Source organism: Leptinotarsa decemlineata, unplaced genomic scaffold, assembly GCF_025532065.1.
Source record: "Leptinotarsa decemlineata unplaced genomic scaffold, Ldec_3_MD MMD2_P_RNA_scaffold_2, whole genome shotgun sequence".
NCBI lineage: Eukaryota > Metazoa > Arthropoda > Insecta > Coleoptera > Chrysomelidae > Leptinotarsa > Leptinotarsa decemlineata.
In genome coordinates this window covers 1,854,966-1,878,531 of record NW_027412529.1, presented here as the reverse complement: position 1 = coordinate 1,878,531, position 23,566 = coordinate 1,854,966, and the positions used below count along the sequence as shown (strand labels likewise).

Genomic DNA, 23,566 nt, shown 5'->3' with positions numbered 1-23,566 from the left:
ACAATTTGTTAAGGAAACTTATGCTGAATATTTCGGTTTTAAAATGGACAAATTAGATAAATCATGGGTTCCTAATAATGTTTGTAAGTCTTGCGTTGAGTCTTTGCGGTTGTGGAAAAAAGGAGAACGTTCTGGATTAGACTTTGGTATTCCTATGATCTGGGTGGAGCCTAAGAATCATTTCGATGATTGTTACTTTTGCGTAGTAGATGCTAAAGGTTTTAATCGAAATCAAACGTGGAGATATCCAGACTTACAGTCTACAAAATGTCCTGTTTTACACAGTGAAAATCTCCCTCGGCCTATTTATGTTTCAAAAGTGATTCGCGTGCCCTCAGAATCAATGATGTTGCCAAATTCGCAAAAATCGAATCAGTCTACCAGTGAAAGTGAATAGGAGTTTGAAACATCTACGCCAAAGTTGTTTTCTCAAAATGAACTCAGTGATTTAATACGTGATCTAAATTTATCAAAACTAGGATCAGAACTGTCAGCTTCAAGATTGAAAGAAAAAAATGTATTGGCACCGACAGTTACAATTACAACGTACAGAACGCGAGAAAGTGAGCAATTACAGTTTTTTTATGAAAATGAAGGATTGGTATACTGTATTAATATTGCGAAGCTGCTTCTGGACATGAGTTTGAAAGAATACAAACCTACTGAGTGGCGTCTTTTTATTGATATCTGTAAAAGAAGTTTAAAATGCGTCTTACTGCATAATGGAAATAAATTTGCATCAATTCCAATTGCCCATTCTACAAAACTCAAAGAAGAATATGAAAATGTCAAATTAGTTTTAGAAAAAATCAATTACTCAGAGCATCAATGGTCGATCTGTGTGGATTTAAAAATGGTTAATTTTTTACTTGGTCAACAAAGTGGATACACGAAATACCCTTGCTTCATTTGTATGTGGGACAGTAGAGCAAAGCAACGTCATTGGGAACAAGATGTTTGGCCTGAAAGAAATTATTTAACTGTCGGTAAAGCTAATGTAATAAGAGAGCCGTTGGTGAGCAGAGACAAAATTATACTTCCACCATTGGATATTAAGTTAGGAATGATAAAGCAATTCGTAAAAGCTTTGGACAAGGAAGGAGATTGTTTTAAATATATTTGTAGAGCAAATATGAGTATCAAGTTACACTATCTTCGAAACCATTTGGATAAATTTCCAGATAATTTAGGAAATTATAGTGAGGAGTAGGGAGAGCGGTTCCTCCAGGATCTAAAAGTAATGGAAGGAAGATATCAGGGTCGATGGGATTGTCACATGATGACCGATTACTGCTGGTCTTTAAAAAGAGATCCTCCTCTGAAAAATTATAAAAGAAAAGCTCTTGAAAGGTGTTTCATGGAAATATAACAGGTTTTCGAAATTTCCCTCTCTATTTACTTCAAAGTATCATATTTTTCTCCAAATAAAACTGATATTATAAATATATCTGTTATTTTGTTTCTTGTTTTCGAATTTTTAAAAGAAAACGAGAGCAAATCTTACAAAACCATTGATAATTTCATGAATTGTGAGTATAAATACACCCAAAATCAATCTTATATCCAGGGCAACAAAACCACTGTAGACCAGTGTTATCAATGAAGTAGTATCAATGTTTCACCCTGTATAATATTCGAAAAAAGTTACTGTCCTCCGAAATCGGTCAATCATCCTCACCAGCGCGTTCAGTAACTTCGCATTGTTTGTTTCGCCAAATCATTTTACTTCAATGGCCGGTCGTTGGTCTTCGGGAGAGTTGTTTGTTGCTGCTATTCGTAGAAAACCCCCCGAAAAACATTTCATTGAAATCCACTCGACACTGATTAGTCATGGTAAATAAAGGTTGACTAACCGGCATCACTGGTACTTCCCGGTACCGCAATTTGTTTTCAGCATTCATCGCTGAAAACTCTTTGTCAACAAAAACAGTACGGTGGAACGCAGTGGAATTGCAGCCTTTGCAATTCCAGCGACTTGATTGTGCCAAGACATATTGGTGTCCACTTTAACCCCCAACAAACTTATCGAAGCAGAAAGCGGAGTTGTCTGACCTGACATTATTATATCCGGTTCGGAGACATTTATCTTCTTGGAAAAAACCGATGCCTGGGTTTTTGTGGCATTGAATTGAACCGGGTTACTTTCATCCCAATTCGAAATCACTTCTAGATCCTCCTTAAGATATGCAACCTCCTGTTGCCGGTGATGAAGATGTTCAACCGTAGCCGATGTCCTGGAATCCAAATGAAATGACGAGACAACAAAGCAATACAGGGCTTTTCATGATGAGCGTTAATCAGCCGTTTCTGGCAAACTATTCAACGGATCAACCTGAAAATTCCAGAGTATGCATAAGTCAATATGACCTACACGCCTAAAATAGTTTAAACGAAGCGGCGTTGTCGCTTCTACTATAAAGTAGCGGCTTCTTTGATTTTTCAAATGGAACACCCCGTATATAATATCATATTATGATTCATTACCACTTTGTCAACAAATTCATATACTATTTCCCTATACCTATCTATTACCGTTTAGAAGATATAAATTAATATCGATATTTTTTTTACCAAACATGAACTTTTATAAATGCTGATAATCTTGAACTCGCTTGCACTAAAACGATCAAATTTGAAATGGAGTGGAGTGATACTATGAGGATCTTCACTACGAGTCTAATTTTCATTTGCCTCATACAGGGTCTTCAAAAAATGCAGATACTTTGATCTCATGAAAAAATGAGTGGAACTCAATTTTTTCAAATGGAACACCCTGTATATTTCAACATTTTTGAGCTCTACATCCAATTTTAGATTAACTTTGTTCAGATAATACTATTTCTATTTTGAACCGTTTTCGAGATAATCTGTTTCAAATGGAAATTGACATGGTTTCCTTGTTCATCACTCATTTTTGTAAAACAGATTTCGTTTGATGTTTCTCAATTAGTGACAGATAATACAATGAAAAGATAATTATTAAAATACTCCTCAACCATCGAATGAAACTTCTCTTCAAACAATAGTTTTATTAACGCTGAAACACGAACTGAAAATAATAAACACATAAATTAATGAGTTAATCCAATCGTCAGTGTATTTCAGAATATGTTCAAACACATCTCCACCTCTACTTAAACAAACATGTAATCTCTTCAAAAGATTGTCATGTGTAGCGCTTCTGATAAAGTCTGGAGTCAAACTATTGAAAACAGTTGTAACTCTGGATTTCATATATTCCATTGTTGTTATTGGAGTAGAGTAAACCATATTTTTAATGAAACTCCACACGAAATAATCTAATGGATTGCCATCTGGTGTTCTAGGAGGCCAACGAAAAGGTCCATTATTACCAATCCATCTGTCTTCGAAGATTTCGGTTAAAGCTTCGCTGACTGAATGAGAATTATGGGGTGGAGCACCATCCATTTGGTACCATACGCGTTCTCTTCCTGGTCTATTATTTAAAATCATTTGAATTCCATTTCTCAGTAAATCTTCATATTTTGATACATTCAAATTATCATCATAAAACTCGATATAAAAAATTGACTCATTCTTTATGGCACAAAATACATTGAATTGCCATCTTTCTTGAAAACCCCTTTGGCGGACAACATGGGGATTTTCTGGCGCCCAATAATGACTGTTGTGTCTATTGAAAACTCCATTTTTTGTGAACTTGGCCTCATCTGCCCATATGATATTGTCAAGGAAATGTTCATCCTCTTGAGTTTTGACAAGTAACCATTCAAAGAATTCCACTCTACGAGGTAAATCAGTCTCTTTCAAATGTTGGACACAGTAGAACTTATAGGGATGCCATTTATGCTTATTAAGAATTCGACAAATTGCCACGTAGGGTATACCTATCTCTCTTTCAGCCTCGTGCAGAGAAGCATTTGGAAATGCATGAAAGTATCCCAAAACTGTTATACCATTGTCATCATCATCCACTTTAGTCTTCTTACGAATGATTTTTGGACGGAAGGTTCCATTCAACCTACAGTTTTTTAGTAGTCGATTTATCACATTATTATTCGGCTTCGGAAGTTGTGGATATCTTTCATGAAATACTCGGCATGTTCTAATTGCAATTCTATTGCACTCGCCATAAATTATTAATAAATTCAAGAAATCTTCATTACTATAACCTAATCTTGACATTATTCTATTATAATTGGTAGCTATCACGATCAGTCAAAACCACCAACGAAAGTCTGACGTTAACTAATTGGTTTATTTATTTTTCCAGAGCACAATATTTAAAAATATTGATGTGTACTGTTTTACGTTAGAGACCAATACCTCAATGTATACAAATTGTAACTTTTTCAAAGGTAGGTACATACCAATTTCGAATTGACTGATCTGAGACAGTTAAAAAACTGGATCAAAATGAAATATTACTAAGTAATAAAAAAAAGTTGAATATCCAAAATAAGTGATGAAATCAAAAAAACGAGCAAGAAAACCACGTCAGTTTCCGTTTGAAACAGTTTATCTCGTAAACGGTTCAAAATAGAAATAGTATTATCTGAACAAAGTTAATCTAAAATTGGATGTAGAGCTCAAAAATGTTGAAATATACAGGGTGTTCCATTTGAAAAAATTGAGTTCCACTCATTTTTTCATGCGATCAAAGTATCTGCATTTTTTGAAGACCCTGTATGAAGCAAATGAAAATATGACTCGGAGTGAAGATCCTCATAGTATCACTCCACTCCATTTCAAATTTGATCGTTTTAGTGCAAGATTATCAGCATTTATAAAAGTTCATGTTTGGTAAAAAAAAATATCGAAATTAATTTATATCTTCTAAACGGTAATAGATAGATATAGGGAAATAGTATATGAATTTGTTGACAAAGTGGTAATGAATCATAATATTATATACGGGGTGTTCCATTTGAAAAGTCAAAGAAGCCGCTATTTTATAGTAGAAGCGACAACACCGCTTCGTCTAAAATGTAGGTCATATTGACTTATGCATACTGTGGAATTTTCAGGTTGATCCGTTGAATAGTTTGCCAGAAAGGGCTACTTAACGCTCATCATGAAAAGCCCTGTATATTGGATTCTAGGTTTTTTCCAATGAGTCGTTGATATTTGTAGTATATGAACACTATGTATATCTACTTCTTTTTCATATATTCTTATTACCATGGTGATATACAAATGCAAGTAAAATTGTTAACAAGTAAAGTAACAGATATTACGTTTTCTGCAATTGTCTCACATCTCGTCTTGATCCACTCGTCACATTTTGGGATTAGCGGCTACAGTTACGGTATCAGAGAAATTATTTTAAATTGAATTACGTAGCAAAGTTAAACGAACCCATTAAAATTTACTAATTCAGTTTGGACTGTGTGAATCGACAATTGAACACGGTTTTGTGAACTTTGTAGATAAGGAAATGGACTGTAACGATAATACTTTTAAAAGTATAATTTGGTGCAGTAATTTCACAGTTCACGTGTAGTCTAGTTTACAAATGCCAATTCATAAAATTTTAGTTTGCCTTCACAGGGAATTGAGATTGACGTGTTATTCGATTCATAATTTAACACAGAGAAATTTACAAGGGAAGCCTGAAAAGTTTCCGGTTTACCAAATGTAAAATACCTGTTTTTCAGATTTTTTTTCTTTATTTTTCAACATATTTTCCTTCCATACTACGCTATCATGTTCATGCTCTACTCAAACTGAACGTTTTGTCTTCTTGTTTGTTCGTTTATACGTTTAGAACGCCTTAGTGCAGGTATTTGTCCTCTCCTTCATTCTGATGTCTCTTTGAATTTGCCTGTACTTGGGTTACATCAGGAGATATCCTTTGTGTTCGTGTTTCTCTAGGTTCTAAAAAACATTCCTGGAAACAATGAACCTAGAGAAACACCAACACAAAGGATATCTCCTGATGTAACCCAAGTACAGGCACATTTAAAGGGACATCCGGATGAAAGGAGAGAACCAATACCTGCACTAAGGTATTCTAACCGTATAAAAGAACAAACAAGAAGATAAAACGTTCAGTTTGAGTAGAGCCATGAAGATGATAGCGCAGTCTGCTATCAAAAGCGCTGGCATATATTTATTAGACGTTATTAAAGCTTTCTGTGAACAAATGTTAATATTACAAAAAGGATTTGAAACTTTAATAACGTCTAATTATTATATGCCAGCGCCTTCGATAGCAGACTGCTATCATCTTCATGGCTATACTCAAACTGGTTTTTAAAAAATATCTGTTTTTCCGTTAACCAGCTGTCGCACCTCTACGAACAACAACCCTCAGAAGTCGAAACTTATGCGAGCTAAGGACTAGCGAGGTCTTACCTTTTAAGGTGTGATCCCTAATACGGTTTGGACGGTAGCAAGTGAAAATCGATCGTTCAGCCTGGGGCTTGAACCACCGACCAACACGGCGGTCCATTTGAGTGAGTGAACAAAGCACCCACGTCGAAGCGACCGGCTACCGACCGGGTTTCCAGGTTTGATTTGAATCTTCGAGATTGATGTCGACATTTCCAGTTAAAAAGTCGTAATTTCCAGATCTGAGTCGAATCTTCGAGATTAATGTCGAAATTTTGATATTTAAGTCGAAATGTCGAGTTTGAAGTCGTAATTTCGAGTTGAAAAGTCGTAACTTTGAATTTAAAGTCGAAACTTCGAGTTGAAAAGTAAAAATTTCTAGTTGAGTCGTAATTTCCACGTTTGAGTCGAATCTTCGAGATAAATGTCGAAATTTTCAATTGAAAAGTCGTACTTTCGAGTTTAAAGTCGCAGTTTCGAATTAAAAAGCCGTAAATTCGAGTTTAAAATTGAAACTTCGAGTTAAAAAGTAAAAATTTCAAGTTGAGTCGTAATTTCGAGTTTAAAGTCGCAGTTTCGAGTTGAAAAGCCGTAATTTCGAGTTTAAAATTGAAACTTCGAGAATAATGTTGAAATTTTGAGTTGAAAAGTCGTAATTTCGAGTTAAAATGTAGTAAACGATCTTTGGCCTAGCCTCGATAAACAAGTTAATAAGAAGTTTGACATAAGCTGTCAAAGTGTACTCGAAAACGGTTAAAAACATTAGATTTATTACGTGACAATCCTGCTTGTCAACTAGACCACCGGAGCTCTACGGCAAGATGTTTTCGTTACGTATCCATTTGCGAAATGTAATTAATCTATTCGGGCATATTAGACCGTCCATGAGCTCCGTGCATGTTTACCAGAGTTCCAGATGAATCACATCCGTTCACGAACTGTTTTTCTATTTTTATTATTGTGTCGCATGCATAAGAGATATGACGATGGTGTGGAGTGTTTGTGGAAAACAAGCGAGCAGAGATAATATTCCATTCAGGAATTTATCGAACTGGCTTTAATATTGACTGTAAACAACGGGATATAGTCTGGGGGCAAAGTTAGGGGAAGTGATTATTTTACGTCTTTCTGAACTATATCCACTATATCCATCCAACAAAAAAACAAGCCAAACTATTATTATCATTATTTTGTTTGTTCAGTTACCAACGACATAATAGTCTACTTTGTGCCTGTGTGGCATGAAGTAAAAATTAATTTTTCATAATAATTTTTTTATTGGTTGAAAAAAATAATACGTTTTTTTCTAGAATGCGAAAAGCAGTAAATATAATGATTTTTCATGAAAAATTGTTCCTTAATTGACATTTTCTGCCAAGAATGAATAGTTAATTACCAAATACGATTTTATGCGGTGTTTTTCTAAAAATAATTATTTGAAGTATTAAATTTAATATCCTCATCAACAACAATTTGTTCATAAATTTTGTAAACAATAATGAAATATTTAAAAAACATTCATATGGTTTTTATCAATTACAAATCAAGGCAATGGGGATCATTGAAAAACAAATTATTTTTCGATTTATGTTTTTCATTTATGACTGTTCATCAAAGAATTGAAAATTCAAGTTTTTCAATTTTTCCCCCAAGAATTGCTTCTAAAACCTTCAAAGAATAGCCCCATTTAAAAAAGGGGAAAATATTTCATTTCAATTAAATTTCAATATTCAATTAAATGGAAATGGGGGGTCGTGTGACAATCGTATTACAGCTCCTGGCGAATACTTTACAATCCTAGAATATGAAGTCAAAATTTTCACCGACTACAGATTGGCGGAACATTTAATAATTTCCTGAAGACAAACACATTAATATCGATATTTCTAGAAATATTCTTTTTATCTGACATATTATGGCAATTCCAACAACCCGATAATGTTTGTTAAGTTATTTTTTGTTCATAAAAACATCAAAAAATGTCAGTACGACAATGAACATCATTGTTCATATAGAATATTATCATTTAGTTTTCGGTTTCACTGGTAGAAAGGTACCACGTCAACAATCTCGAAAATGGTCAATTATCGTCCATTGGAAGAAAAATTTGTAGCGATTTTTATTTACGGTGCGACGCGTAACTTTCACGAGACCGAAAGGATTTTCAATGAACTCCAGACAAGTAAGAAACTATGTGGAAACTACTTTTCCCGGTCGTTGTATTGGCCGTCGAGTTCCTACAGAATGGCCAGTCCGCTTCCCAGATTTGACACCTTCAGACTTTTTTATGGGGCTATTTGAAGCAAAAGGTGTACGAAACTGAACCTGCTTCAATATTGGATATACGGCAGCGAATAATAAATATTTGTAGAGATATTGACGTTACTGTGATCGAAAATGTTCGGCGTGAAATATCGTATAATTTCACTTCAAAATAAAGTATTCATGCATTAATTTCATTATCCCAAATTTTTTATTTTTTTAGTGGACCCGTTCAAAAAATAAAAGAAATGCACTGTATGTAAAAATAATATTGACTTTGAAAATAACTTTCCTCACATTATAAAATGGCTGAATCATAGACTGCTTTCGATAAACCTGAAGAAAACCGTTTACTTACCTTTTTGCAGCAACAAAACAGGTCTTCCACATTTCAATCAAATTATATTGGATGTATTTTGTACAGATTCAAAAAACTTTCAGGAATATTCGATACAAAACAACTTAAAATTATGAGTTTAGTAGAATCTCTTTTGAACCACGGGATTATAGGATAGGGGGAGTCTCTAAAAGTCACCTCAAACATCTTTAAGTGGCACAAAAACGTTTTCTGAGAATGTGAGAATGATTCTAAACAGAAATAATATATATTCAAGCGACGCTCTTTATGAAGATCTAATATGTTTGATCTGAGTCAATTATTTTTCATTAGCATAACTACAACGCAGTTCTTAAATAAAAATGAACTCCAGAAACCTTCGCATCCAAATCAATTGGTCAAAACCGTTATAGAGTCCTAGCTCCAAAGGCATTTAATATACTTCCTAAAGAATTGAAAAACGAGACTTCCAAATGTAACTTCTCAATACCCTTCGCATCCAAATCAATTGGTCAAAACCGTTATAGAGTCCTAGCTCCAAAGGCATTTAATATACTTCCTAAAGAATTGAAAAACGAGACTTCCAAATGTAACTTCTCAATACCCTTCGCATCCAAATCAATTGGTCAAAACCGTTATAGAGTCCTAGCTCCAAAGGCATTTAATATACTTTCTAAAGAATTGAAAAACGAGACTTCCAAATTCAGATTCAAGAAAGGAATAAAACTCTTCACGAAGCAATCTGATCGATATGAGACTCGTGCACTAATTGAAAACTGGAAAAAAATAATGGAAAAACAATAATATTGTTAACTACTATATTGATTGCTCACCATAAATTCCCATGATGAAAAAATCACATTTTCAATACACACATAGACCACTCACATGTACACATATATTTAAGCGTAATAATATAAATTCTTTATATTCGTTCATTTTTAGATTGGAATTTCAATAGTTATTTTTATATAGTAACTCAAACATGTATATACAGTCTACATATAAATTTATTTTAGATTTTCTTTTTATATTTTGACCTCTAATTTTACTCTGAATGTTAAATTAGCCATATATGTATATATACAGCAGTACTGCTTCCGTGGTATTACTTTATTGACAATCTGTACCCTATGTTACTGTGAATAAATTATTATTATTATTAGTCCTATTTCGAATTCGAACCGTTTTCGAGATGAACTGTTTCAGACTTATAGTAAAATCGATAAGAAATAGAAGTCTACACTTTTTTTTCCATTGAGTGTTGTTTTTTGTATCAAATTTTGGAAGATTCATAAAAGTTACCAAATTCCGATTAGAGTGAAGGTTATCCATTTTTCGATCAAGCGACCTTAGCTGTAAACGATAATGCCAAAATTGTCCATTCGGCGCAAAAGAAAATCACGAGTGGGTGATAACTTTACAAACCCCAACAAATTCCGTTTGGGCTGGTGTAATTGTGGCTTTTGAGAATCCGATATGAATTCATAGAATTAATGTAGGCTTTTTGATTCGTACTGTAAGTCTCATTACAGAAATTCAAAATCGAGTTGCATTTTTCTCAGTGTAATCTGTAATAATCACCAACTACACCTTTGAGTCGAATCTCGCTTCCATTTCTGGGAATTCCAAAATCATTTTTGTTGACCTGACTTGTTCCACGCAAAATTCTGTGGGCTGACGACGTAATTTACCTAAAACAGTTTATCCGGATCCAGCTGTGTTTGTCTTTTAGCGAAATTAGTCTTAGCGGTGTCTACTAATTAAATTATCGAGATAAAGAGGTTCTCCGAGGGGATCTCTTAGGATCGTAGGCAGTCTGAATGATGTTATTCTAAAGATAAGACATGCAGGTAGTTGAGGAAAAGTACAAGGCAGATGTTTAGAAGCTTCAGTGCTTATTGAATAGAATATATTGAATGTATAAAAGGACTATTTCCTAATAGGTTAAATAAAAACGGATACAATCGTGAATGAAGTCATAAAGCGCAGTAAAAAATATCTCGTTATCTTACAAAGAAAGTTTAATGTAGTATTGACGGATTGAAAGACAGTTCCGCAGAAAAGTACAAGTTCAGAAAGCCTCTACTGAAGATATACCAACGAACAGACTTATCACGCCCTCTGGTGTCATCAGAAATAATCGGTACAACACAGAAATATAAATTCAGAGATTTCATCTAAGAGGGTAGTCCCAGAAGTACCCGGCTCAATAAAGCAAACAAAAGTTTTGTAAAGCCATTTTTTCAACTTTGGGAACAGAAAATGATCCGAGGGGGCTGAATCTGGCGAATGGGGTGGCAATTCAAACTTCAATTCGTTATTTTTGATCATTGCGATATAGATTTGTGAGCTGGAGCATTGTCGTGATGAAGCAACACTTTTTTAAACAAAATGCGACCGTTTTTGCTCGATTTCCCCACTCAAACGTTTAATAAGTTCGTATAATACTCGCCGTTGATAGTTTCAACGGCGTCAATGAAAGTTATCCCACGCGTATCCCAAAACACCTATGCCATGATTTCGCCAGCAGATGAAACGGTCTTCGTCTTCTTTGGCGTCGGTTCTCCCTGTTGAGTCCACTGTTATGATGTTCTACTGTCTCGGGTGTAAAGTGATGAGCCCATGTTGCATCTATGGTTATGAAACGACGCAAGAATTCTGTTTTGTTGCCGTGAAACTTTTTTATAACTACACTCAATTGAAATATATCCACAACATTGTTTTTGGTCGAGTGTGAACTAATGCGGCACCCAAATTGTCATATAATATACGATGTACCGCACTTTTTGACATGTCTACTGAATCTGCTAGCTCGCGCATTTTCAGTAGACGATCATTCCGTACAGTACCGCTTTGTGGATTTTCTTCACCGTTTCTGGAGTCGTCACCTCATTTGGTCGAGCAGTGCGATGCTCGTCTTTGTTGCTCGTACGGCTTCTTTTAAACTCTGCTACTCAATATTTAACCACAGTAGAATAATACAACCAGTAGGCTGTCTTACCAACGCGTTCAGTGCTGTAGTATTGAAGGATTCGACGGTACCAGGGGCATCGGATTAGTTATAATGAACAGTTGGAAAATTATATTGTGTTTAGTTTATTCGCTGTTGTTATTATGGTTTTTAGTTTTGTAGTTGGTTATTGTTGTTTGTTTTATTATTAAGTAATTAGAAAATGGAAGATGTAAAAAAGGCATTATTATATGAGCGCACGTCTATGGTGAAAGAACGCTGATCAATTTTCTCCATTTTCACAAATTCACCGAAAACGCTCGCTACTGATGGCTGCCAAACAAATACTAAACAACGCAGCGTCTTCAAACTTGAAACATATGTTTTATATACTGTTTACTTTTTAATACCGCAATATTTTTCAAACAACTAGGGCCATCTCTAGGTCAGGCCAGGTACTTTGGGACCATCCACGTACAGGAACCCGTTTGAAAGATTTTCTACTTCCTCACTCAAGAGTGGATGACTCAACTGATACTTATGGCCGTGTTATCCGTATTCTATTAAGCCTGGCTTATACCTTAAGTTCGCTTGATTCGTAAACTTCATATGCATCGAACCAACAATCGGCGTGAGCCAGCTCAAAGTTAAGCCACAGTAGAATTATACAACCAGTAGGCTTTCTTACCACGAGATAGTTTTTGTAGTTGGTTTACCATAAAATCTTCTATAATATCCTCGTTTTTATATGAGCGCACGCCTATGGTGAAAGAAGGCCAAGCTTTTATGAACCCAACCTAGCTTTCTGTCTGCTGCGGACAAGTACCACTATAACTTACCATAGTACCTACAGTACGGTTGCAGAAAATTATAGTGACTAACACCGGCTGCTGACCACCATACAGTGACCATGGTCTTTTTTGGTAGGTTTTCGCCTTTGGGAAGTGCCTGGATGGCTCATCGGTGTCCTCAATGGATCTTGTTGTCGTAAAGAATCCATTTTGACACATGTGACGATTCGATCCAAAAAAGGATCGTTTTATGCGGAACGAAATTTCGCATACCAACGCCGAACAGTGCGTTGATTAACACTATCATCGCCAAATGTCTCGTTAATTTTTTGGGTTGTTTCGGCAGCGCTCTGGTTCAATTTGAATTCGTACAAAAAAATTGGCTTGGAATCTGGAATGAAACACTTCCAGACAAATTATTTGTTCGAGGTTAATTAAAAAATTTAGTAATGTAAACAGTGTAAACAATCTAAATAACGGACGCTCAAACTCCGCGGGCTGTAGAGAACAGGTTTGCCAACCCAGCTACAAAAATAATTTTGAACATCCCTCCAAGCGGGCTTTTTAAATGTTCAAAATCTGGTTTTGAACAATATAAAAAGTGACTGTCAACAACCTTTTCAATCTCTCCAATCGTAAAACCTCGGGTTACAACGATCAGCGTCAGTCATGCAAGAAGCCCCTGACTATAACGATGATAAACAAATTATGGTCGCGTGTGTATTCTTCAACCTCGTTTGATAGTGTCACTTTTGGAGGTCTGAAGTACAGACAGGTACCAAACACACATATACATGGTCGGTGGCGTAATGATATGCTCATAAATTTCCTCGATTTCTTATCTACTTGGTAGTTTACCGTGCTATCGACACCGTGTACGGGGTGAGCTAATATATTCGTAACGATTTTTGTGTGAATAGAGATTTTTCGTATGTTCCCGTTGAACGATAATATACAAAACTAAAATCGTACCTATGCAAAACTAGAAGAAATAAACATTTCTCCAATGGAATCAAATCTGTCTGATTACTATGTCGAAGCAAAGATACATGCGACAGGAAAATATTAAGTTTCAAAAGTTTTTGTCCGTTTTAATGTTACGTGTGTTTGTAGCTTCATAATTCGAGAGATATTTATTTTACTGTGTCATGGAATGAGGTCCGGACTGGCCGGATAGCCTTAGTTGCTGAGGCCATTGAATCGAAAAGAAGAAGAGAAGAAGAAGGCTATTACATAACGAGACTGCGCGCCCTAAAGAGGCACCCTCTTGTGCAGTAGCGGTTTGAAGCGAACCTGTTTTTTTCTCGTGCCGAAAACCATGTGTGACGAAAGAACAGGAACAACGTATCAATCTCAAAGTTCTCGTTGAATTAAAAAACAAAAACTCCGATTAAGTGCTATAAACTGTTGCAAGGGGCCTATGGGGACAATTCCCTATCTCGTGCGCGTGTTTTTCAGTGCAAGGATGTTCAAAACAAAATTTAAAGACAATTTTGATGGTTTTTTTTCCGACATTAACGGTATAATGATGACTGAATGGGTTCCAGAGGGTCAGGCTGTCAACTTGACTTACTATTTGTCGGTTATGGAAACACTGCGAGAACGAGTTCGTAAGAAACGGCCCGAGTTGGAACACGCACCGTGCTCGCCAGATTTGGCACCGTGCGACTTTTCTTTGTTTCCTAAGATATAATCTGCTTTGGAAGTAACCCGATTTGAGTCGATGGAAGCGGTGAAGCAAAAAACGACGGAGCTTCTAGAGGCCCCATCAAAGAAGACTTCCAGCAATGCTTCGATAAATGGGAAAAACGCATGGAAAGGTGTGTGGTGTCTTCCAGTATGCCCACTGCGAAAAGTTTTCTTTCCTTATACGAGGAATTGGGCAAATTTCGGATATGCGGTTGGTTACCTCGTTCACAGGCAGACGGAGCGATGATAAACTTGTTGTTTGTTGTCCGCTTCAGCCTAGTTCGAGGAATGATACTCTGAAGGAATTCGATTTTCAATTGTCGGAAATTATCGACTTTATGTTGATGACAGACACTACCTTGCACTGACGAGTGGCCAAACAACCCGAAACCGGTCGTTGAAAAGAGAATTTCATGGTCTATCTAATGTACTACAGAAATATACAGAACTTTAACATATTTGAGCCACCTAAATTTGATTTTATGAGAAATAAAGGTGTGAATATAGCGTAATAACTTGAAAATTTTTATTGAAAAAAAAAGATGAGAGTTCGGTAGATCGGGAGTATAAATTCTCTTGTGGTTCGTGTTCGCTTTTTACATAGGTCAAACTGGAATAAATTGGAAGCACGCGCAAAAGAACACATAAACAGTTTCATAATTTGAAGAATAAATTCAGCATATGCTATTTCACCTCCTCACAGAAGGACATGAGGTCTATCATGAATTCCAAACTCTTCGTCTTCCAGGAGATCACTTCTGGAAAATATTACAATCTAAAAAGTTGATCAAATCTTGCTTGAAAAAGGTACTGGGTGGTGAAACACCTGTAACCGTTGGATAAACCTTACATGTTGAGAATCAAAATGAAACTTTAGTAAGTTTTGTTCAAGGTTTCGTCATAATTCTTGATTTCGGTATCACGGTCCGCTTCCAGTTGAGCTGGAAGAATTATTTTATTGTTGAAAATGTCGGCTTCAAAACAAATATCTTGAAAATGTCGGCTTCAAAACAAATATCAAATTTCTAACCTTACAGACAAATGAATGCCGTGTTTATTGATATCTTTGTCACCTAGTTCACTAGGGTTTTCATTGATAATTTTAGGAACGACCAATAGATGGCGCTACGGACGCTGGGCATCATCTCTTATCATCAAAAATTCATGGAGTAACGACAATATTTATTTTTGGTGACTTTTTCATCGTTTCAACTAGGCTATTGAAAGTTTATTGAACCCAAGATATGGAATTGTTCAGTTCATATTTGGGAATATCTATCTTTACAATCGTTTTCGAAAATAATTTTCCGCTAAATTTTAATAAACTAACGAGGATAAGCGCGGTCATTGAATTTTTAAACGGAGTTTTACTTATGTTTGTTGGTCTACCCCGTTGAAATTTAAAAATTAATTACGCCGGTACGAATATTCCATATTTTTTTAGTTTCTTGAACTGATATTCGCACAAAATGACTGGCATAATGAGCAAGCTGTCTAGACGACTTGATTAGTTTGTTTTTTTTAATCGATATATCTAATCAGGAAAATTTTCGATTAGCTCAAAAACCACAAAATTCGCGAACAAACAACTTACGTGAAATATTGATTGTTATATTTAATGGCTCATTAAACGTTGTTATAAATTGGAATATGGTATGAAGTTCAATTCAACTTGTAACATCTTTAAATTATTATATAATGTCCCCTTAGATGAGACTCCTTTAGAATAATAATATTGTAGGTGAGATTGATTATATCACCTATTGTATGATTAAGGATGAAGAAGAAGAGAGTAGAATACCTGTATACATAAGAAAGGAAATATAGTTACTGGAGAGTTATCTCGATATGTATTCACAAATATCGAAGATGCAAACAATCATGAGTAAGTAAAATGAAGTGAGTGCGAATTGAAAGATATTAATTATCTGGATGCAACTTAGCTTAACGAAGGATATACCTTTTGAAATAAACTGTTTGGGATTGTCCGATACTTGATAACGTATTCAAGATACACTTCATTGTGAAATTTTCAGTACACCGTTTCACAAAAACGCAACACCTGTTTCGCTATACAATACCTTCCTCAGTCGTGTCTACACTACGTAGACATGGCTCCATAGACTCCTTCAGGCGTGTCTTTACTAGATAGACACGCCTATATTGAAACATCTACACTATATAGATACGTCTGTATAGACACCTCTGTTAGACACGCGTGTTTTCTCAGGCGTGTGTTTACTATAGAGAAAAGTCTACTATATAGACTCGCCCTTATAGGCACGGCTATACTATATGGACACACCTGTATAAACGTCTTCAGATGTGACACGCATATATAGGCACGCCTATACTTTATATACACGCCTGTATATACAAGTATGTACTATATAGACACGTCTATACTATATGGACAAGCCTGTATAGACTTCTTCAGGCGTGTCTGTACTCAAGTGACAGATATATACTATATAGACACGCTTGTATAGGCACGTATATACTATATGGACATTCATGTATAGACACGTATACACGTCTCTAATATATAGACACGTCTGTATAGACACATGCATATTACTTGGATACGCCTGTATATACTCCTTCAGACCAGTCTGTACTCTAGTGACACGTCTATAATATATACTATATAGACTAGATACGCCTGTATAGGCAGGTATATACTATATGGACATCCCTGTATAGACACGTATACACTACATATACAAGCCTGTATAAGAACGTATATACTAAATAGACAGGCTTGTATAGACGTCTTCAGACGTGGCTATGCTATATAGACATGCCTGTATATACACGTCTCTGCTATATAGACACGCCTGTATTGACACATCTATATTACATGGACACGCCTGTATTGACACATCTATATTACATGGACACGCCTGTATATACTCCTTCAGGCGTCTGTACTCTAGTGACATGTCTATACTATATACTAGATACGCCTGTATAGGCACGTATATACTATATGGACATCCCTGTATAGACACGTATATACTATATAGACATGCCTGTGTAGGTACTTCTATACTATATAGTCACGCTTGTCTAGACACATATATACTATATGGACACGCATGTATAGACTTCTTGAAGAGTTTCTATACTGAAGTGAAACGTCTATACTATATAGACACGACTGTACAGATACGTCCATACTGTATAGACGTCTTCAGACGTGACTATACTATATAGTAAAGTCACTATTCTATATGATAGTAAGTATAGTTACTATACTATATAGAATAGTCACGTCTGTAAATACACGTCTATACTATATACTATATAGACACGCTTATACAGACATGTCTATACGATATATACACGCCCGTATAGAAACGTCTGTAATATACAGTCACGCCTGTATAGACACGTATATACTATATAGACACGCCTATATATACACGTCTATACTATATAGCCGCGCCTGTCTAGACACATCTATACTATATGGACACGCCTGTATAGACTTCTTTAGGAGTTTCTATACTGAAGTGAAACGTCTATACTATATAGACACGCCTATATAAATAATTCCATACTATATATACACGCCTATATAAATACGTCCATACTATATAGACACGCCTGTATAGTCACGTCAGACGTGACTTTACCATACACGTATACAGACACGCTTGTACAGACATGTCTATACCATATTTATACGTCTGTATAGAAACGTCTATACTATATAGAATAGGCATGCTTGTATATACTTCTTCAGACATGTCTATACTATATAGACACTAATTATATAGAACTGGCCGATACTTGATGAACTAATTAATACAGTTATTGTAACGAAATCACAAAATTTTGTTTTAGCACTTGGTTAGCATTTATAAAAAGCCTTTTTTACTATTGAGAACCAGAGTATGAGCAGTTATGGCGTCCACCGTGTACAAGCGGCCTCCTGCAAAATGGTCTACTGAAAAAAAAAGACCATCGCTTCCCAGACATCCGGACCGACACAATATGAATATAAATTCGTGTCGAGTCGTTTCCGTATGGCATTCCAGTTAATTTGGGCGCGAACGTTGACAAATGCCCCCGCGAGACGAGGTAGACGTCTAGATCGGGTCACGAGGGAGGGGAGGGGTCGGCGAGGGGAGCCAAACACACGAGGCCGACTCGAACGACGTCTGGATGCGTCGCGTCGTAGTATTTCGAAGTGGCCTTGGCGCTAGGCGTCGGGTGCGGCCCTTCCACAAGACGTCGCAAATTCGACGCTGGATTTCTTGGGTTGAAATGGGTACGGCTCGTGCGGAGGACGAATTAAGGTTTGAATTGTTACCACATACACCCCATTCGCCAGATTTAGCCCACTCGGGTTATTTTCTGTTCTCAAACTTGAAAAAAATGGCTCATCGGTCAAAGATTTTCCAACGATGAAGGAGTGATGTCGGCAGTTAATGGCTATTTTGAGGAGCAATACAGTTCTTATTATAAAAACGGTACAGAAAAATCAGTTTTTTATCGACCTTTTTTGGGTATTTGTTACCTTCCGCAATCTTTTACGTTTCGGAGGCCAAAATCTGCCTTCGTCTTCAGAAATGGATAAAAAATTCGAAGAAGAATTCAAAGAAGTTTTTTTTTGACATCTGTCGAAGAAGTAAAGAAATAAGATATCAAAAAAGGAATAACTGCGAATATATTCGATTTTTTTATCCATTTCTGAAGACGGAGGTAGATTTTGGCCTCCGAAACGTAAAAGACTGTGGAAGATAACGAATACCCAAAAAGGTCGATAAAAAACTAAAAAAAAATATTTTTGACTTTTTAGATCGATGTTCTTCAAAAGCGTGTTTTTTAGTTTTTTTAAACTATAATCACTTTCTGACTACTTTTTCACCCCAAAATGCTGAAATCACCAAGTGTTCAAATATTACTTTCAATTTGTATAACTTATATTCTTTAAAATAATAACACTTTGACAATAATATTTTATTTTCGACAATATCTTTCAAGTTGTGTATCTTATATTTCTTAGAATAGTAACACTTTGTCAATGAGATTTCATCTTCAACAATAAAGTACATTTTGATTTTATTTGATTGCAATAATTGATAGTTACGTACACCGCCATCTGCCCGCGAATAGATCAAGCAATAATGCCGATAATTCTGTCATTACAGATCCCGATCTTGAGAGTTACACACAAACATGCATACAAACAATCATACATACATGCATACAGGAGAAGCTAATATAAAGCGTGTAAAATTTATCGTGACTCTCGCCTTTCTCGAGTTATACGGGGAAAACCAAAAATGCTGTTTTTCGTTTTTTGCGAATGGAATTGTTGTTTCGGAGAACATCAAAAAATGAAAAGGGAACAATTAATTGTATTCGAAGTATACTATGACGATATAACAATAATTATTCGATAAAACTTTTCGTGTCAACATGGCCACCATCAACTTTTTTTTAAATACGGACCTGTCTTTTTAATTACAGATATTGATAAAGCGATGAATTCAAAATCCAAGGGTATATCACATTTGATATTTTTATAGCGTTTCAGTTGAAATAACCACCATCATCAGTGACAACGATCAAACAGAAAAATCAATTTATTTTATCATGAACTTTTGGAAAAAATGAAACCAATACGGAAAATCAAAGCTACATGGCAATCTACATTAAATGCTCGAATTGACGACCTCTTTGTTGAATGCACATAAATTGTCAGTCCAGACAATTTCTGTGGCAATTTTCTAGCATAATTGGTGTAATACTAATACATGCATCTTTTATTTTTTGTTTGAGATGGTCTTTATCTGTACTTGGTGTTGAAAAGAAAAAACTATCTTTCATGTATCCCCAGACAAAAAATCTAAAGGAGTAATATCTGGGGAACGAGCTGGCCAGTTAATTGGTCCATTGTTTCCAATCCATTTTCTTGGGAATATTGCAACTGAATGTTCCCTTACTATTACTGCATTATGGGGAGGAGCGCCGTCCTGTTGAAAATATTGTATTTCATGGCGGATATTCAGTGGCAATTCATCTAAGTAACCATCGAAATCATTGAATAGAAAATGAAGATACATTTCACTATTCAAAGGGCTGTCTGGGATGTTTGTTCCCACAATTCCCAACCAAACATTCATTCCGAACCTTCCTTGGAAATTGGTTTCCCTATGTAAATGTTCGTTTGTATTATTCCACCTGTAATGGATATTTCTGTTGAACCAACCATTGTTGGTGAATTTTGATTCGTCCGTCCATATTATTTTTTCACAACTCTCCTTCCGTAATCCTTTTCCTTGAAGTGATGAACTTTGCGAATCCTGTAGCATTTATTCTTTTTCAAAATAGTTCTGGTGGGTTTTACAGAAATCTCCATTTCTTTGGCAATTTTTTGTAAAGAACAATCTCGATTAGCATAATTTTTGTAAGTGGCCAATACTAAATAAAAAAGATGTTTTCATGGTGTAAATTTTCTTGTAGTAATATTTACTTACCCTTAACATTTATTTGATTCCTCACACTTCCAGTAACCACATTTTGATGCGTAGATTACGAATCCGAAAGAAAAAAGCGGCGCTATCCCTTATTTACAAAGTTACGGCCCTTCAAAGTTCAGAAAAGAGCAACTTTTCAGCCTTCTTTTTCACAAAATGAACTATTTAAAAACACAAGCATTTAGTCACTAGGTCACCTTTACACCATATTCCTCCTTCTTTGACACTTTTCGCTTCACTTTGTAAATAAGGGAGAGCGCCGCTTTTTTTCGGATTCGTAATCTTTGCATCAAAATACGTAAGTACACTCAAAAATTTTTTCAAAATCGCCGGGTGCCCTCAAAACGAAAATTCACCTTTCTTTCTAATCGTCTAAACATTTGGATGTTCGGAATACGACGATTTGGGTATAGCTCAACATAAATATTCCTTGCCAAAAGAGGATTTCTATTTGATTTTGCATAACTAAATAGCATATCAGTCCTTTCATCATTTGAATACATCTTTGATATGTTCATAAACGTCTGACAATTCTCAACAGATATCAACAACGCATTCGTTTTTCCTGCCATAGAAACCAAACAAAGCCTATACGTTTAAGATGGTAAATAAATTGAGACGCTATTTTTTGATCATACCAAATTATACAACAATCGAATTTTGACCAAAAATTGATATTTTCGTTACTTCCAGGATTGATAATTATAAAAATATTACGAATTATAATTGATTAGGGAGAGATAAGCCTTGAAAGAAGGATTACGGCAGTACAATTACAATTAACAAAAGAAGTAACGACAGGACCGTAATTCAAAATTGTTGTCACTGATGATGGTAGTTATTTCAAATAAAACGCTATAAAAATATCAAATGTAATGCACCCTTGGATTGTGATTTTATCGCTTCATCAATATCTGTAATTAAAAAGACAGGTGTGTATTAAAAAAAAAGTTGATGGTGGCCATGTTGACACGAAACGTTTTATCGAATATATATTATTACATCGTCATAGTACACTTCGAATACAAAAACAATTTTTTTTGCATTTTTTTATATTATCGGAAATGACAATTCTATTTGAAGAAAACGAATAACAGACTTTTTTGTTTTCCCCGTATAACTCGAGAAGGGCGAGAGTCCCCGTAAATTTTCTTCGACCATTGTATTGTTCCCGATGACAGTTGCCTTTTTTTCCCATTTAGTCGTCTTGGTATCTGTTTATATAACAATTCGTATCTGTTAAAATGATTTTTTGGTTTATCTCGCTTTTTATGCTCTCTGACTGCGGCTTGTTACTTTTGAATTTTAACCTACTGGTTTAGATGGTTCTATACAATGTGCTGGTCAACTATTTCGAAAGAATCTCTACGTCTCAAAAAGTTGATATGTATTCGAAAAAAATTGTTTTGGGCACTCCACTTCTCAACTTATATATGAATAACAGAGAACATCAATTTAAAGAATGGGAAATAACTACCAGGAAAAGACCTTCTCACGAAAATTCAAAAACATGAGGAGTACAAGTTTCTGTCCTGAAACGTATTGAAAATTTCACAACAACGTTTTATTGGAAGTGAATTAAGTTATACAGAAGTGGTCAACAGCCTGGAAATTTCATGACGCTTTTCGAAAAATTGTTGCTACGGTGAATTTATTTACGTTTTGGGTTTGTTAATTTCCAGGTAGAACGTAGTTTTTTTGTTTAAGTAGGTATGGTTGGATTAGTCACTAACGCTGAAAATTCAACAGGGCCGTGGTTCAAAGATGTTATTTTATCACCAATAAAAATAAGATTTCTAATCTAATCTAAATCTAATGAAAAAACAATTAAATAATAAATAATTTTTTTGCCAAACTATTTAAAACTGTAAATTGTGATTTTTAAAAGCGAAATTATTTATTAACTAATTATTTAAACAATCGAAATATAAAAAATCGATTTTAAACAATTAAAAATTAAAATTAAAAAAAAAAATTCAATCATAATTATCTCTAAACAACAAAATAGCAAACAAATTTTTTTTCAAAAATATTGCGTTTCTCTATTTGTTTAAAACAATTTAATAAACAAATTGCGTAAAAAATGCATATCCTATGTTAATAACTGCCATTGTTTAATGTGAAAACAGACATAGCTAAATATCAATTGAAAAAAAAATTATCAACAATTTTTAGATATTTAATTTTGCATTATTTATAAAAAATCATAATAAACAAATTAATAAATTTTTATGAGCTTTTATCACAGAATCGTATGAAGTATATATATATCGAAAGGGCTCCACGAAGTTTAAAATTCATAGGCCAATTATTTATACCTTTTATCCCATTATTTATGCCAACGAAGATTGGGAAAAAATTTGTTAGTTAACAATTGAATAACTTTTTGAAAAATGGTAATAAAACTTTTTTTTCTACGGGACTCGATTCATTCAAGTGTTGAGAAGATACTAGATTTTTTTCAAATTTACAAAATGGCATTTCATGTTATAAAAAATTATTATTTTTGATAAACTCTCTTTTGCGGCAGCGCGCGCATGCCGTAACAGCCCCCCGGAACCCTATTTTCAACGTCAAATTAAAATTATAAATAATGGAGGTAGAATTTCGGGAGTCGGGACTTTTTTATCGGAAATTTCCTCCTCTTTAACGAGCTTTTTTCAAAATTGCTTAAATATTACTATTTTTTTAGTTATTAACGAAAAACTAAATACCTTTTTTTTTAATC

At 34.9% G+C, this 23,566-nt stretch overlaps 1 protein-coding gene across 1 annotated transcript in view; it reads left to right on the top strand.

Moving 5' to 3' along the window:
• The window catches only part of chico (insulin receptor substrate 1 chico), a 113,405-nt gene that overhangs the window by 64,374 nt on the left and 25,465 nt on the right, over window positions 1-23,566 (top strand).